The following is a 15,241-nucleotide window of genomic DNA, read 5'->3' as shown; positions in this document are numbered from 1 at the left end:
ATACCAGATAACTATTTTTTGGGGGGAGGGGGAGGGGAGTCTTTGCACACTCATTATAGTATGTCTCCAAATGGTATTGACTGGTAGATTTTAACAATCAAAATACAGAGAATACAAATTTAGCCTTGGTTGTGTGGTGCAGTTCCATCACTGGTGAGATTTTTGTAAATTGGAGAGGATTTGTGGGATTAAATTATCCAAAGTCACAGACAGAGGGGATTGAACCATAAACTGCTGTTTGGTCAGGGGTGCTCTGCATCTGCAGAATGGGGCAGTGAGCTCCAGGTAGGGGATGTGTCCCTGGATCAGTCCCAGCAGTGTCCCCAGCCCCTTTCTTGAAGGACAAACTGTCCCCAGCAGGCAGCTCAGGGGCTACAGAGCCATCACAGATTAATAGGCTGTTCCACCTCCCAGGGCATCTCATCTCTGAAGATTTGGGGTTCAAATGTCACTTTGTCATCTGCCCATAGCCTCGGGTTTAAGGGGAGCTGGAGTGCAGCTTGTGCTGAGGAGCTGGCACTGAGCTGAGCAGCAGGACCATCATTTCCCCTCCTGTCCCAGCCAGTGCTGCCTGGGAATCTGGCTCCTGGCCACCTCCTGTATCATATTTGTATTATTAATGACATTTCTCCTCCCTGGCTGCTCCACCACGGAACATCACACAATGCCTTCCTACTCCACCAGCAACAGCCAGCTGGGAAATACCTTTTCCAGGCAGAAATGCTGTTTTCCACCACAGCTGAAAAGCACTTTTATGGGCAGTGGTGAGGCAATGTGTCTCTGAGGAATTTCCAAAGAAAACCGGAGCCTGTGAGTAGTTTTTCTGGGATTCTCCTGTCCCAGAGGGAAAAGCTCAGGAGCTGGAGGCCCTGACATGGCAGCTGATGTGCTCCTTGCACACCCACCTGCTCCCTGCAGATGATCCCATCAGTGACATTTACTTGGGTCCTGTTCACAGACTCTGACAAACTTCACATTATTGGACTAATTTAAGGGACCGGCAATTCCTGGTGCCACACACACGCACACCCTTCCCCACAACAAGGTGTAATTAGCCCTTCTTGACCTATTAATCAGGCTCAGTCTTCAGTGATGATGTTAAACATTCGTTTAATGGTGTGTTAATCAGGGCTATCTTTCATCCTCGTCGCAGTGCTGGTTAATTCTGGCACTTTGAACACTCTTCCTCCTCACACAGCCACGAGCCACCATCTCCCCAGCAGAGATGGCTGAGGTGGTGGGATGTGACCCTCAGGTGTGTTTGCAGCCTCAGTTTTTCCCCAAACCATGGAGCTGGGGCATAGCAATGCCCTTCTTTTTGCCCCATTTTATTCCTTTTGTTAGAGCTCTTCAAAGTACATGAGCTGGAAATGGCAAACAGCATCACCTTGGGGTATTTACCAATCCTTCCTCCTTCCTTCCATTTCTCTCTCTTCCTTCAATTTTCTCTGTCAACCTGGAGAAAAAGGGAAAAAACCCTCCATTTTGTGCCACTCTCTCTGTATTTATTTAGAGGAGCCCAGTGACCATTTTTATGCCTCTCAGAAGCCTAGAAAACATTTTTTTTCTTCAAGTTATAATGTTAATTTGAAGGTAACCGTCCTTTCAAGGATTAATTCCAGCCAAAGCAATAACCATTATTTACCAGAGTTTGACATTTTTATCACTCATCATATTAGCAAATTTCCATTGAAAATGCTAAAATGGTTCGTCATAAGGCACATAACTGCTTTGGCTGTAAAAATGACCAACACAAGTGCCTGTACTCAAACATTAAATTATACTGTAATTAATAAAGACAGTTAAACTGTCTACTAGCAACAGCAATTTAGGTAACCACATTTGATCGGCTATAAATTGTAACTACATTAAAATTCCAGAAATATTAGCAATATGGATTACTTGATGGAAATAGGTGCTGATCACCAACACTCCTATTTTACAACGGAAGCACAGGTCATGTTGGCCACAAAACTGTGGGCGAAGATCAAGGCTGAGTACTTTTAATCTTGTGAAACAAGCAATTACAAATAGTTGCATCGATTTGTTAAAAAGCTTTAGGTGACATAAATTGTTTCCTGTTTAGCTTATTGCTCTGATACATAAATGTCAGCGAGTATAATATTAATTAGGGTCACAGAACAACAAGGGTCGGGTGATATAGTGTATGATCTGGGATGTGCCAATCCTTTGTGGAGGCAAGAGCAGCCCCAGCCCTCAGTGCTGCCATGCTCAACGCCTCGTTTTATGTGATGACAAAAGAAAGCAAAGGAAACTGTATTTTAATATGTGAAGTAATTACTTTAGTACTAGTATAATTTTATGGTTTGGGATAAATTACAGTGTTTTCATTCTCCTGCGCTTGCCACATAACGTAAAAATCCACATATAGCATCAATAAAATAGAATACTGTTTATAAAGGCTTTCTGCTGCACAAGACCAACACTATTCCTCCTAGCAGATGGAAACTAAGCACACGTTTCAGTCTGGTGTGTGTTTCTACACTTAATATTTTTTTTTTTTTAAACCGAAAAATGGGCTGTGCAGGTTATTTACTTAACATAAATCAAATGTATCATATACACTGTTTCTTTGGATTGGCATCCGACTTAGAAAAATACAGTAAGGTCCTGAAAAATCTGGAGAAAATTTATTAAATATGATTTTTACTGTAATAGAATATTAATGTAACCCAATGCTCATTTCCCATTAAGTTGATCCCTTTTTAATACACACATGCTTTTTATTATTTTGCACTCATGCGAAAATTCCACATTCAGAGAGTTTCCATCTCCTTAGGAATGTCTCTGGCAAAGGCACAGCAAGAAATCTTGCACTGGAAAAAAAAAAAATAAATAAAAAATAGACAGCAAATATCGACCGATAAGATGTGGCAAAGTGCTGATGAACTGAAGCAAAAGCCAATGATATAATAAAGGGTAAAAAGGCATTCAGCGCTGCGAGGGGAACAGGAGAAACAATTACACTTTAAACCCCTCCTTCTCACTGCCACTGTACCACAGCACAGATGAAAATGTTTGATTTGCAACATAAAAGATTCATTAATTACCACTTGAATATTTAAAGCTATTTTGCAGACTAACAGAGGTAGATAAAGCACTGAATTAAAACCTCTAATAAAATTGTAAAAATATTTCCGCAAGTTTACCGGCGTCGCAATTCCTCCCGGTTTAGGGAGCCAGGCTTGGCTTGTTCAGCAAGGAATTATTTCATTTTTGAGTGGGTATTTGAGGTAAGATGGTGTGATTGCATGGGGCTATTTGTCTCTCATTCTCAAATGTTTACAAAATATTTATTTGGGTGCTCTCCCCTCACACGTGGGAGAAGTGGCTTTACAGAATAGAGCAGTGGATGGTGAATGTGGCTGAGCCATACTTTAATTTTAATACATTTCCATATACAGTAAAAACACATCTAATCTTACCTTGGTCTAATGCTCTCTTTGATATGAGGTAGTGGGGGAAAAAAATCTGTTAATCCTGTTATAATTACCCTTGTTGGACTTAAAAAAAAAAAAAATTGGAGCAGTATCCTGTGTTGCAAGAGTGGAGAACTCGTGCCAATAGTAGGAATGGGTATCATGGAAAGCACCTCTGTACCTTTGTGGTACACCCTGAATTTACCCCAGGCTGAGCTGTTACTTCTGGAATTACAGGGTATTTTGTTGAAATCTGGAGATTATAAAGAGCAAATGATGGGTACCCACACAGAAAGTACACTATAACTTAAATAACAATTAAAAAAACTTATTTATTTGTACAACTTCAACCTGTGGGCAATACAGCCTCAAAGTGCCTCACCAGGCAATGTAAATCTTGGTGGCTCAGGAGCTGAATCTGACACTTGACAATTGCATATGTTAATTTTTACCTGCTTGCGTTCAGTTGTTTTTTTTTTTTTTAAAAAAGCACTTTCTATTTTTAAACAAGTGACTTGTTTGAAATCCACCACAGTGCAGCGAGGGCTTGATTGCAGGCTGAGGGTTGAAAGATCCAGCAACAGCACTTTTAACAGTATGTTAACGATGATGAGTAGAGCCAAAATGTATGGATTTAATTAGAGAAAGAACTGTTACAGTTCCTCCTCATTGTCATTAATTTATGCAGCTAGCCAATGAAATTCAAAAAAATGTCCAGTTATATTTGGATGCACCCTTTACACAACTGTTCCTGTTGTAACTGTGGAGTGTCCACACCAGTGAAAAGGATTTTTTAATCATTCCTCTGTACTTGGCAGTGAAATGTCTGATTTCAGATGTCCTGGGTGCCTGAGACAGCTGTGCCAGCCAAGGGACCCCTGTCACAGGCAGCACTGTCTGCCATCACCTGGACTCCACCTTCACCAACAAACCATAATATCCAGGGCAGTCACTCCCAGTCCTGCCAGAAAGGAAAGGGCGTGCTCAAAATACTTCAGGCCTTGCCCTTGCTTATTGTTTTTGGAAAGTCTTTTGTTTTCTTCTTTTGGTTTTGTGTTGGTTTTTTGGGTTGGTTTTTTTGTTGGGTTTTTTTTTTTTTTTGGTTCATTTTGTTTAGATGGGTTTTTTTGGTGTTTTTTTTTGTTGCTTTTCAACCCACTAATTAATGTTTGTTTGTGCTGGGCACAATAAAAGCCTGAGCCTGTCAGTTTGTATCACACGAGGGGAGGAGCAGTTGATATTTGAAATATTTTAGACTTTAGAGAAATTCTTGTAGGTGTATTTGCTGTGCTAAAAAAAAAAAAAGGATTACTCCTAGTAGTTTATAAATAAATCAATGTCTCCTAGCAGTTTATAAATACATATATAAATATATTTAAATATATATTCCCACATATCCTTTTAATGTGCTTTGATATGTATATTAGAATGAGGTTATGCTAAATAAAGCCTTCTGAAAAGGGGGAAGCCCAGGCACTGCAGACCTGCCCCACCTTGTTGGTTATTAGGGAATGGCAGGAGCTGGCTGTGACCTGGCAGGGGCTCAGGCCACTCTTTGCCTTTAATATTGAGAATGGCCCTGTGTATTCCAACAGCAAACGTGCACACTCAAACATCCATCACATTTTTGGCTTTGCTGCCTCTGTAGGCAGGCTGGAGGGGAAAATTGTATTCACTGGCCATGAAATGAATTTAAAACAAAAATCAGAGAAATAAAAAGTCAAGCTTTTTATTATTTTGGCAAGCACTGGGGTTTATTTTTCACTTACTTGTTGGGCTGGGTTTTTTTCCCTGTTTCCTAGACATACTGGACAGACTTGCACTGTGTATAATTGCATGGGCAGAGTCTGGAGAGCTTTCCAAACACATGATGTTTATACCTCATGCTCACACTGGCTATTTTTAAGTATGGCTACTTTCTGCTGCATTTTCAAAGCTTCTCTCGACACCTCATGCAGTCTGGAGCACTCTCACCTGTTTACACCACCACAAGTGCTGGCGAATTCAAAACAAAAACATCTGATAAAAATCAAATATTATGTTGCTAACTGCAAAGTTCATTTCCCCTCAGAAGTCCGTCTTTAATTATAAAACCCGCATAACCCATTTCCTTTGGTGTGCAGAAAGGTGTGTAATTAAACTATCAGCATAATACCTTTCTACATGTAAAACCTGCACTTATGAACTTTAACTGCTGAATAAAAACTCCTATTACATGACCATTAAGTATTATGAATAAAGCAAGTCATTGTAGTACTTGATTAATTTTTATGCACTAACCATTGTGTTCTGCACAAATTTGGTTTCTTTGGTTTCTTTTCTTTTTTTGGTAGGTGTCCCTTCTCTCAGCCATCCTTGAGGTTCAGGCATCTCCACCCACATCTAAGGTTGTGCTCCATCCCTCCATGCTTCTCTCATGCTTGTGGCCATCCCCAGGTCTGTGTGGTCTTTCTGTTGTCGTTTTGGAGGAGGTTTGCTCTGTCTCTGTGATATCCCAAGTGGATATTCCACTGAAGGGAGCAGTGGGAACAGATCCCTTCCATGGCAGAGCTTGGTGCAGAGCTGAGCCCTGACTTCTTAGTCTCATCTCTGAGTGGGTTGGGAATTATTCTCAGCTGGGTGGTTTTTAACTAATAAGGGAAATTGGATTTGTGTCCTTTCACGTGGATGTGGCAGGAGACCCTCAGAGGAGAACCTTTCCATGCTCGTGCTTCTGTATATAGGACCCCAGCAGCTTTGCCTTGTATCTGTTACCTCTATCCCTGGTCCTCCCAAAAACATCTCTCCCAAAAACATCTCCACCACATATCAGCCTCTTGCCAAGTGAAGTGGGAAAGGAAAAATAAATATCCCAGCTAAAACACATAACTCAAAACCCTAATTGTCAGCAGGACTGGGTATGCCAAGATGCTGAGGAGAATTCTGTGGGGCTGGTCCTGGCTGCCAAGGAGCTGCACCCCACAGCCCAGAGGACATCTCCAGGACCTCTCCCACCCTACATGCAAACACTCAGGTCCCCGAGCCATTATTCATCAGCTCCTTGCAGCCATGCTCCCATATGCTGCCTGATGATTATATTGAGGCTGATCTTTGAAGTCTGGAGTCAGGAAGTTTAGCTCAGTTATAATCAATAGCATTTCCAGCTCTTGGAAATCTGCACTAACCACTCAAGGCAGCCAGCCTGCATTATGTCCTTGTCATATGTATATATTTGCATGTTCATTAGCCATGTAGTAGCACAGCTGTATGTGGTTTCATTTAGCTTTTAATTATCTTCTTTGGGTTAGTGTTTTCATCTCCACCAGTCTTAGCAGAGAAAAGAAAATCACTTAGGCAAAAAAAAATGCTGCTGAGCAGGTCTGAGGCAAGGAGTGCTGTTTCCTCAGTGTATCCTACTGTTTCATTGCAAAAGAGATGTTTGGTTCAAAAGTTCCAAAGTATATTAATAATAATAATCCTCATTTCCCCCATCATTTGCTTATCTTATTCAGGTGGTTGTGGGTGTAATTTTTCATTTGCAGCAGGTGTTTTTTTACATATTAGATAAACTCCATCCTTACAATCCTTGGCATGGATGTTTGTGTTTGCTCCAACAGCTGCTGTTCCAAAGCTCGCTCACACACAGATCAAGGCATCCTCCTCTTTTGATGGAAGTGACTCATACCTCAGATGAGCTGAAAAAAAAAAACCATGCTCAGCTGCAGACACCTGCATTCATGCTCTGGCTTTAAAAGTTAGGATGTGGGTTCAAGCTAATTTTGTGCTCTTCAGGTTCTTATATGACACCCTTTATTTTGGTTTCTGAGAAATTTCCATTACTAAGAACAAAACAAGGTGACTAATTTCTGTGTTGAACTTTCTTCTCCTTTCCTCCCACCCCACCCGATAAACAAAGAAAAAAAAATGTGATTTATTTCATTCACTTCAATTACTTGTAACAAGGCCAGCCCCCAGGGTCAAAGGCTCAGGGGTCATCTTTGGTTTAACAAGGAGTGTGTGCAGACTGGGGCAGGATTCCCCCCTCCTGTCTCTGGTGTTACAGCACCAAGGCCTAGAGGAAGTGCTGATGGAGAGGCCAATCTTATTTCACAGGAGTGACAATGAGAACTGACCTTTTGAACAAGCAGTGACTTGGGAGCAGCTGTGGTGAGGAGTGAAGGATGGTGCTGCAGGAGTGGTGCTCACAGAGCTGCAGCCAAATTCAGCCAAGTGCTCTCAGTACCATGGGAGGGATGTAACTGCCCATCATGCTTCAACCACAAAACAATCATCTCAGCTCTGCTGCCTAAAATCAGAGATTTAAATTTTTTTCTCTTATAAACATAGTGGAATAGAAACATAGACATGGCAAGAACCTCTAAGTCCTCCACTGCTGGCTATTTCACAGGGCTGTGGGCTTCTCCTTGGCTGCTGCAGGACAGCACTGGCCTTCTGCAGGGAAACACACCACACCTGATACTGATCAGCTTGTGCTCTTTAAAAGATCCTCTTTAATCAGCTCAGGGCAAAAGTCACCAGTTAAAAAGTGCCCACTAGTACAGGTGCATTAGTCCACGTTCATCCTTACTGCAGGTGATCTCTAACAGTCTCTCACTGTTGAGCAGAGCACACATCAGGTGGATGAGCTAAACAAAGGTCTACCTGGCTGTTTCAGTGGTGGTTGCTGGCATTTTACTGCCTTTGACAGTTTTTTCCTTCTTGGTTGTAGGAGTGAGACACACTCAGTGCTGATGCAAGGAGGCACAACTTCACTGCAGCTGACAGTTCTGCTTTCCTGTTACACCAGTAGTTTATTTGAGAGGAATTCCCAAGTGTCTGTTGGGGAATTGGAGCCAGGCAGCTGGGAGCAGGTGGTGTCTTATCAAAGGGTGATATTTGTTCATGAGTTAGACTCCTCTGCATCACCTTCCTCTCTGAGACCCAGAGCAGTATCTGGAGCTGGCCTCTGCTTGCCATTTCAGGAGCTCTCCTGTAGCAGGCAAAATATATTTTTATAGTTTGCTTACCTTGACACTTCCAACATTTTCCCAGCAAGCTGAAGGTGTAATTAAATGACATGCCAGATGCTGCTGTGCTTTATATTACACCACCTCTCAGCTGGGCTAGCAAAAGGGAATGAATGGAGTCTTAAGACAGCTCTCCTATAGTTAGTTATTATCTCTTTTCAATAAAGAATGGTTAAGGTTGAGCAGAATGTCAGTAAACCTATAATTTTCTAGCCTTTCAGTTACCTCTGTTCTTCTGATCCACCAGTGATGTGAAGTTTTGTTGTACTTTGTTCTGTCAATTATGGCATCACTCCAAGAAGGTGGCGAGCTCCTGCACTGCATATGCATATTTATGGTAAGGTATGTTCTGATCTTCCTGTTGTGCCTGAAACCAGGTGTTCTAAGCCTTTTGAGGTGGGTTTGCAGCACGGCCTCTTTTGGGCAACAAAGCTTTTGGGGCAAAGCTTTTCAGCTGTAGGCTGAAAAAACAAAAGCTTGCTGGGTAAAACGACAGCAAAGTTTCGTAACTTCAAACTTAAAGAAACAAAATTATTTTTGTATCTTTAATAATAGGATTTCTAGAATGTATTTGCTTACTTCACTGTTATCTGCTACCTCAGAAGATGGATCTGGTGTATCCCTTGGCTGCTGCACTCAGGTTTTAGACTGTTCAGTTTTCAGCTTTGTAGGACACCAGCCCAGTTTTTGGGGAGATAAGATGTTGGCTGACACAAGACAAACTTGCCAGTGAGATTTATTTACTTACTTGGAAGTGGAAATGTTGTTTTAATAATCCAGCCAGCCCAGGAGTGGAGGTGTTGAACATTCTCATGGCTGGCCTGGAGAAGGGTTTGCTGTAGCATGGTGTGGTCCTCCCTCTGCCAGAGAGGAGGGCAGGCAACCCAGCCAGGGAAGGAGAGAACTGCAGGGGCAAGGACTATTTTTCTTTCCCAAACTTTGACAATTCTTCATCTAGATATTTATATTTATACAGAGTATGTGAGACATTATGTTTTAAGACCAATGTTTTTAATGAGTTGATGATTCCTGGTTGTCTGGAGAGTCAATGGCACTGGCCAGCCCCAGCTCACAGAGCACTAAGTCCACCAGCAGCCAACAAGGTTCTTCTCTTCTTTTTTTTTTTTTTTTTTTTGACAGAAGAAAGCAGCAGCCTGAAACTTTCACATGCTGTCAGTTCAGTGAGTGCAGGGCACTTCTTTCAGGAGTGAGGTGTGCTCATAATTAAAGATTAATTTACTAGCACTAAACCCAAAGCTTTCCTCAAAGTCTACTGTCAACACACACGCTCCCTTTCAGTGACATTTGCATTTCTAATTGGGACTGCTTATTACCAGAAAGTCTCTGCAGCTGAGATTTAATTTTATATATTTGCTGGTTGTTCTCTTCAACCATGCTCTGCAACTGATATTACCCAGTCTCTCTTGAAGGATGTGTGTGCCCCAGAGTGGGCACAACTTTCCCCTACCAGATGGGCAGGAGCATGTGCACATCAGGAATCCACAACGTGCCTCAAGAAGATGTCTTGTCAGTGAGAAATGCTGGAAAGGTCAGTCCATATAGAGCAGCCAGACATGGACAGAAGCAAGATCAGAAAAGGAGAAGGCAAATGCTCTGCTTTTGTGTCATGGCTAATGTTTTCTCTGTTCTTTCAAACTGGATATTTCTACTTCAGAAGATACTTTCAGACTCTTAGAAATATTAATAGACATGTGAATCACTTCTCTAATTCACAGATTGATATTCTTTTTTCTTTTGTCCTGGAAGAACTGATACTAATAACTCTATTTAACAGGTTGTAGCACACCTTTTAGACCCCTAGTAATGGGAAATTGTTAATAAGTGGGCTTTCATGGCATGGTGCTCCCCATCTCCTGCTTTAGTGCAGGTATCAAAATCCAAGGGCGAAGTCCTGTACATGCCATGAGAGAGACACTGCCTGCCCAGAAGAGACTGCTGCTGGAATAGACAGGAAAGAAAGGAAATATTATTATTCCTCTTTAACAGATGGGAAACCAAGGCGCAGAGAGTTGAAGAGGCTTGCCAAAAGTCAGACAGAAATCTGAAAACAGCCAGGAACTGAATCCAGGTCTGCTGAGACTCAGGCCAGTGCCTTAATCACTCGACTCCCCATAGTTATTATATTTCTGCAGTTCTTATTCACTAGGATAGGCTATGAAATTTCTGTCTCTAGCTAAAGCTACAGTGCTCCTACAGCATCCTCTACCCCCATGTAATTCCTCTCCCTTTTCCCCCCTTTTTTTATGTGTCAAAAAGTCCCTCTCCTCCTACCCCTGCTTAGGAAGAGACTCAGCAAAGCTCTGCCTTCATTTGTCTGCTCCAGCCCTGACCTTCCTCACAAACAAATTCCTTTCTTTCCCAACATTGATTCCATTTACCCTCAGCCTTGTGACAATTCCTGTCTGGTGCTGAAAGCACCATAGCTCTCTACAGAACCTTCACTTGGCTGATGTGAAAACCTCCCAAACTGAGATGCTCAGTCCCCAGGAAAGGAAGAATTTGTAGGTATTCCCACATAATCCAGCCTGGCCACAGGCCCCTGCACACAGCTCAGTGCTGGAGGAGTTTAAGCAAAGAGCTTATGCAAATCCTCTCCTATCCATCACAGAGGGGAGTCCTTCATACTTCAGGAATGATGGGAGAAACAATCTATCGATATTCCGTAATGAGCATAAATGCCCTTTATAAATTGTTTCCCTTTTATTGACTCTAAAGCAAATGTAGCCATGAATGCTGTACATTAATACATTTTATACCTTCTAATGGTTTGATGGCCTCATATATCCAGTAACGCTGAGAATAATCATTAGATTGTAAGGAGTGCAAAATATGTTTTATCACTTGAAAATGGAATTCCTTCTTGAAAGGTAAAACCAGTGGTAGATCATTGATTTGAAAGGTCAGGGTTAAAAAGCTTATTAACGACTGGGTTAAGCTCTAGTAAAATTCTTTGTTTTACTCAGCTGTATGAAGCATTTAGCTAAGTGAGACTCTTCATTAGGACATTAGTGCTTTTATACTAGCTAAGTAAGGTAAAAATCAGTAATTTCCAGCTTATGTTCAGGGAAAATGCATTGCAAGTGGCACACACTCCAAATAACACCAGGTGACACGTGGCCATGGGGGTGATGGAAAAGAACTCCTGCAGCATCCAGGGGTGGGGGGCAGCTGGTGGTGCAATCCCTGCCTCTCCCTGTCCTGTGTGGGGACCCCCAAGCAAGCCTTGGTCAGGCTTTATATTTGTCAGGTTATCAGATTTATCAGGTTATCAGATGTATCAGATGACCAGGTAGAAATACTGGCTTGGATTCCAGAAGCCACAAAGTTGTGTCAGGATGCCACAGTGCTGAGTTAATGAGCCCCAGCTCAATAAAGAGCTCTGGATTAGCTAAAGCATGAGGTTCACAGGGCTGCAATGCTCCCTGCCTTTGAGACAGGGAGTTTCTGCCCAGGAAAAATGTGCCTGTCCCTCTCACCATTCCCTAATGTCACATGGAGAAAGGCTCTGTATTTTGGGTACATCAACAGTTCCAGCTCAAGCTAATTGTGATTTCCCTCTATCCCTCTCAGCCATCAAGAAGCAGAGAGATGGATCCCAGAAACAAGGCAGGGTGGCACCATGGCATGGGATGCTGCTCAAGAATGATAGGAATTTTTGTGGTCCCATGGGAAATGTGGATATTTCAAGGCACACATGAGCAGAAATGTTCATGCCAGATGAAAATAAGAAAGGTGGCTGACCAGCACCACACTGAACTAACCCTGCCCACCAGTCAAAAAGAAATTGAAATAATTAGGAATAAATTCTGACCTGTGAGGGTGGTGAGAACTTGGCAGAGATTGCCCAGAGAAGCTGTGGCTGCTCCATCCTGGAAGTATTCAAAGCCAGGCCAGGTAGTGCTTGGATCAACCTGGTCTAGTGGAAAGTGTCCCTGCCCATGGCAGGGGGGTTGGAATGAAAGAGATTCAGTCTGAAGAGAGAAGAAAAAATAAAATCCTTTAAAGGGTCATTAATCACTGGAGTGGGTACCCAAATATCTCGTGGAATCCCTGAATCTGGATGTTTTCAGGACATGAGGGGTCATAACCCAGAGCACAACTGTCACCAGCCCCTCAAGGAATGTTCTCTAAAATCCCACAATAGAAAGCAGTGCCAGTGGAAAATGTAGCAAAGATTTCCAAAGATGCTACAGCTTCCAAAAGCTGCAATGTCAAAACCACTTCCTGGTTTCATCAATTCAGCATTTCCACAAATTTATTTTGGATAGAATAGAGTAAATCCAGTTGGAGTGACCTACCTGGATCATCAGGTCCACTTCAGGGCTGACAAAAATTAAAGCCTGTTAATGACAACATTGCCATTTTTTAAGGCACTGACCAACCTGGGACGTTGACCACCTCTCTTGGAGGATGCTTCCCTTGTTCCTCTTGAAGGATCATGAAAAAAAGATTCTTCTTCTGCCAGTGTCTTCTTACACTTGTCTTCAGCATTTGCTACTTGCTAATAACAAAAAAGAGAGGCCTCAAACTCTGTCATGCCATGTTAAGTAGGTTTTTTAACATTTTTAATGGAACTGAATAACAATACAGAATATAATATCCACAGCATGTGCTTGGTGCAATGTAATTGCTCTGGGATACTCAGTTCTTTTCATATAAAGCAGCCGTACCAACCCAACCATCGGAACAACTTTAATATTTTATAGTGAAATTAAATTGCAGATTAAAACAGATGGTTCTAACATTTCATTACCAGCCATGGTGCTTATTTGCTGACCATTGGCTGGTATATGTAAACATATAAAAAGCAAAAGAGCCCTTGGATACAAACCATACTCTCCCTCAGCTTTTCATTCATGGTTACAGCATGGTTATGAATGTTATGGATCCAGACAGGGTCTTTAAATGTGCTGAATTCAATTTGCTTGCACCGATGAAAGGAGGAGGTCATGGAAAGTGCAGAATGGGTGGGAAGAATATAGAATATTTGTTAACTGTCCTGCCAATGCATTTCAGTTCACAGCTAGGCAGGTCCAGAGCCTTCTGCACCCTCATGGCACAGAAAGCTGGCACCAGCCCTCTGCCAGGACAACTTCCACCAACCCAGGTAACTCCAAGCCCTGCCCAACCTGGCCTCCAACACTGCCAGAGATAGAGCAGCCACAGCTTCCCTGGGTAACCTGTGCCAGGGCCTCACCACCCTCACAGGGAAGCATTTCTTCCTAATCTCTATTCTAAACCTACTGTCCATCTGTTTGAAGCCATTCCTCCTTGTCCTGTCACTCCAGGCCAATGTAAATAATCTCTCTCCATCTTTCTTGTAGCTCCCTCCATGCACTGATGGTCACAATGAGGTCACCCCAGAGTTTTCTCTTTTCCAAATTGAACTATCCCAATTTTCTCTTTCCTCATAGCAGAGTTGCTCCATGTCTATAATCAACTTGGTGCCTGCTCTGGACTCCACCAAACAGGTCCCAAGGGTTGACTCTGCTCCTTGTTCCTGGGAAGCACAGACCTGTCTGTCCTGCAGGACAGGGCTGGCAGACTGTGACAGAAGGGACATCAGCACCAGCCCATCAAACAACCTGTCCTCACTGAATGAGTTAACTCTGCCTTCAGAGCCATTAAATAAAACCTTCACAATTACAGCAAGAATTTCCCCATGTTTCCAATGTACCAGCTGCACTCAGCAATGTTGCCCCAGGTATTTAATTTTTCAGATATTGTCAAACAAACAGAATTCCACTCTAAAAATAATTATGAACAAATCTATAAATGTATTTAGCTTTGGCAGAACAGAAGTGAATAGATGTTTCTTAAAGTGTAGAAACCATGCCTTCAGATGTTTTCTATGCTTTTTACTGCTGTGTTGGTGAAAATGTAAGGATTTCAGGGAGTCAGAGCTTCATTCTGCACATGTCCATTGGGATCACAAAGATATTCTGTTTTACCTCCACTGCATGATGCAGTAACATCATGAAGGAGTATTAGCACCTAGTGAAGTCATAGCATGTGCATTACAACCTAAGCATTAGGATAGGACACATTTCTCCTTTGCTGACAGTATGTTCAGCAATCCCAGTCAGGATTTCTGTCCCTAAGTCAAGTCTGAATGAGCCTGGGCATCTGCTGCCCAAATGATTGGAAAAGAGGTTTGTGTTTGGACAACTTTAAGGGAAAAAATTAAAGCTCTGATGCTGAGTCTTGTGATGTTCTTGAAGAGCTGCAAAAATGGAAAGATTCTGGGGGTAGATAGGAAAGGAAGCAAACAAATAGAAATCATCAATAAATTTGCCTTCACTCTCCCAGTTCAGAGCTGCAGCTTCTGGTGGCTTTTTTGTAATTAAGATCTGACCAGAATATCCAGTTATGAGGGCAACATCTTTTCTTGACTGGTACTTCACTGGGCTTGCTGGGAGCACTGGTTACAGCACTGCTCCTGCCCAGACACTGACCTGGTCTGAATTACCCCAGATCTTGGGAATAATGGACATCAATCACACAGGACAGTGCAGGGCCTCATTTCCTGCACAGGGGCTGAAACCTTGAAACAATGATGTGCAAAGACACATTCACAGGTGTCCACATCTGCTTCCCAATTTAAACCTTAAACCCTGATTCTACAAGGGCTTTAAGGAAATGATCATCCAAAGAGGAAAGTACAGGGGAAGGCATTAGAGGCAGAGGATCACCTTTCTGTGACACTGCTCTTTCAGGATCATAGCTGTGTCTTCAGACACATAATCCTTGATCCTTGTGTGTTAGAGCTGTCAT

General features: G+C 42.4%; 1 long non-coding RNA gene across 1 annotated transcript; it reads right to left on the bottom strand.

The window, feature by feature from the left end:
* Positions 1–1,277: 1,277 nt before the first annotated feature.
* LOC306807662 lies at positions 1,278–12,994 on the bottom strand. Its single transcript, XR_013775772.1, has 4 exons — positions 12,279–12,994; positions 8,672–8,907; positions 8,082–8,409; positions 1,278–1,456 (listed from the first exon to the last, which is right to left on the bottom strand). It is a non-coding gene; the product is annotated as an uncharacterized lncRNA (long non-coding RNA).
* Between the last annotated feature and the right edge of the window lie 2,247 nt (positions 12,995–15,241).

This window comes from Erithacus rubecula, assembly GCF_903797595.1.
Source record: "Erithacus rubecula genome assembly, chromosome: 13".
NCBI classification, from domain to species: Eukaryota; Metazoa; Chordata; class Aves; order Passeriformes; family Muscicapidae; genus Erithacus; species Erithacus rubecula.
This window is presented reverse-complemented; position numbering and strand designations above follow the sequence as displayed.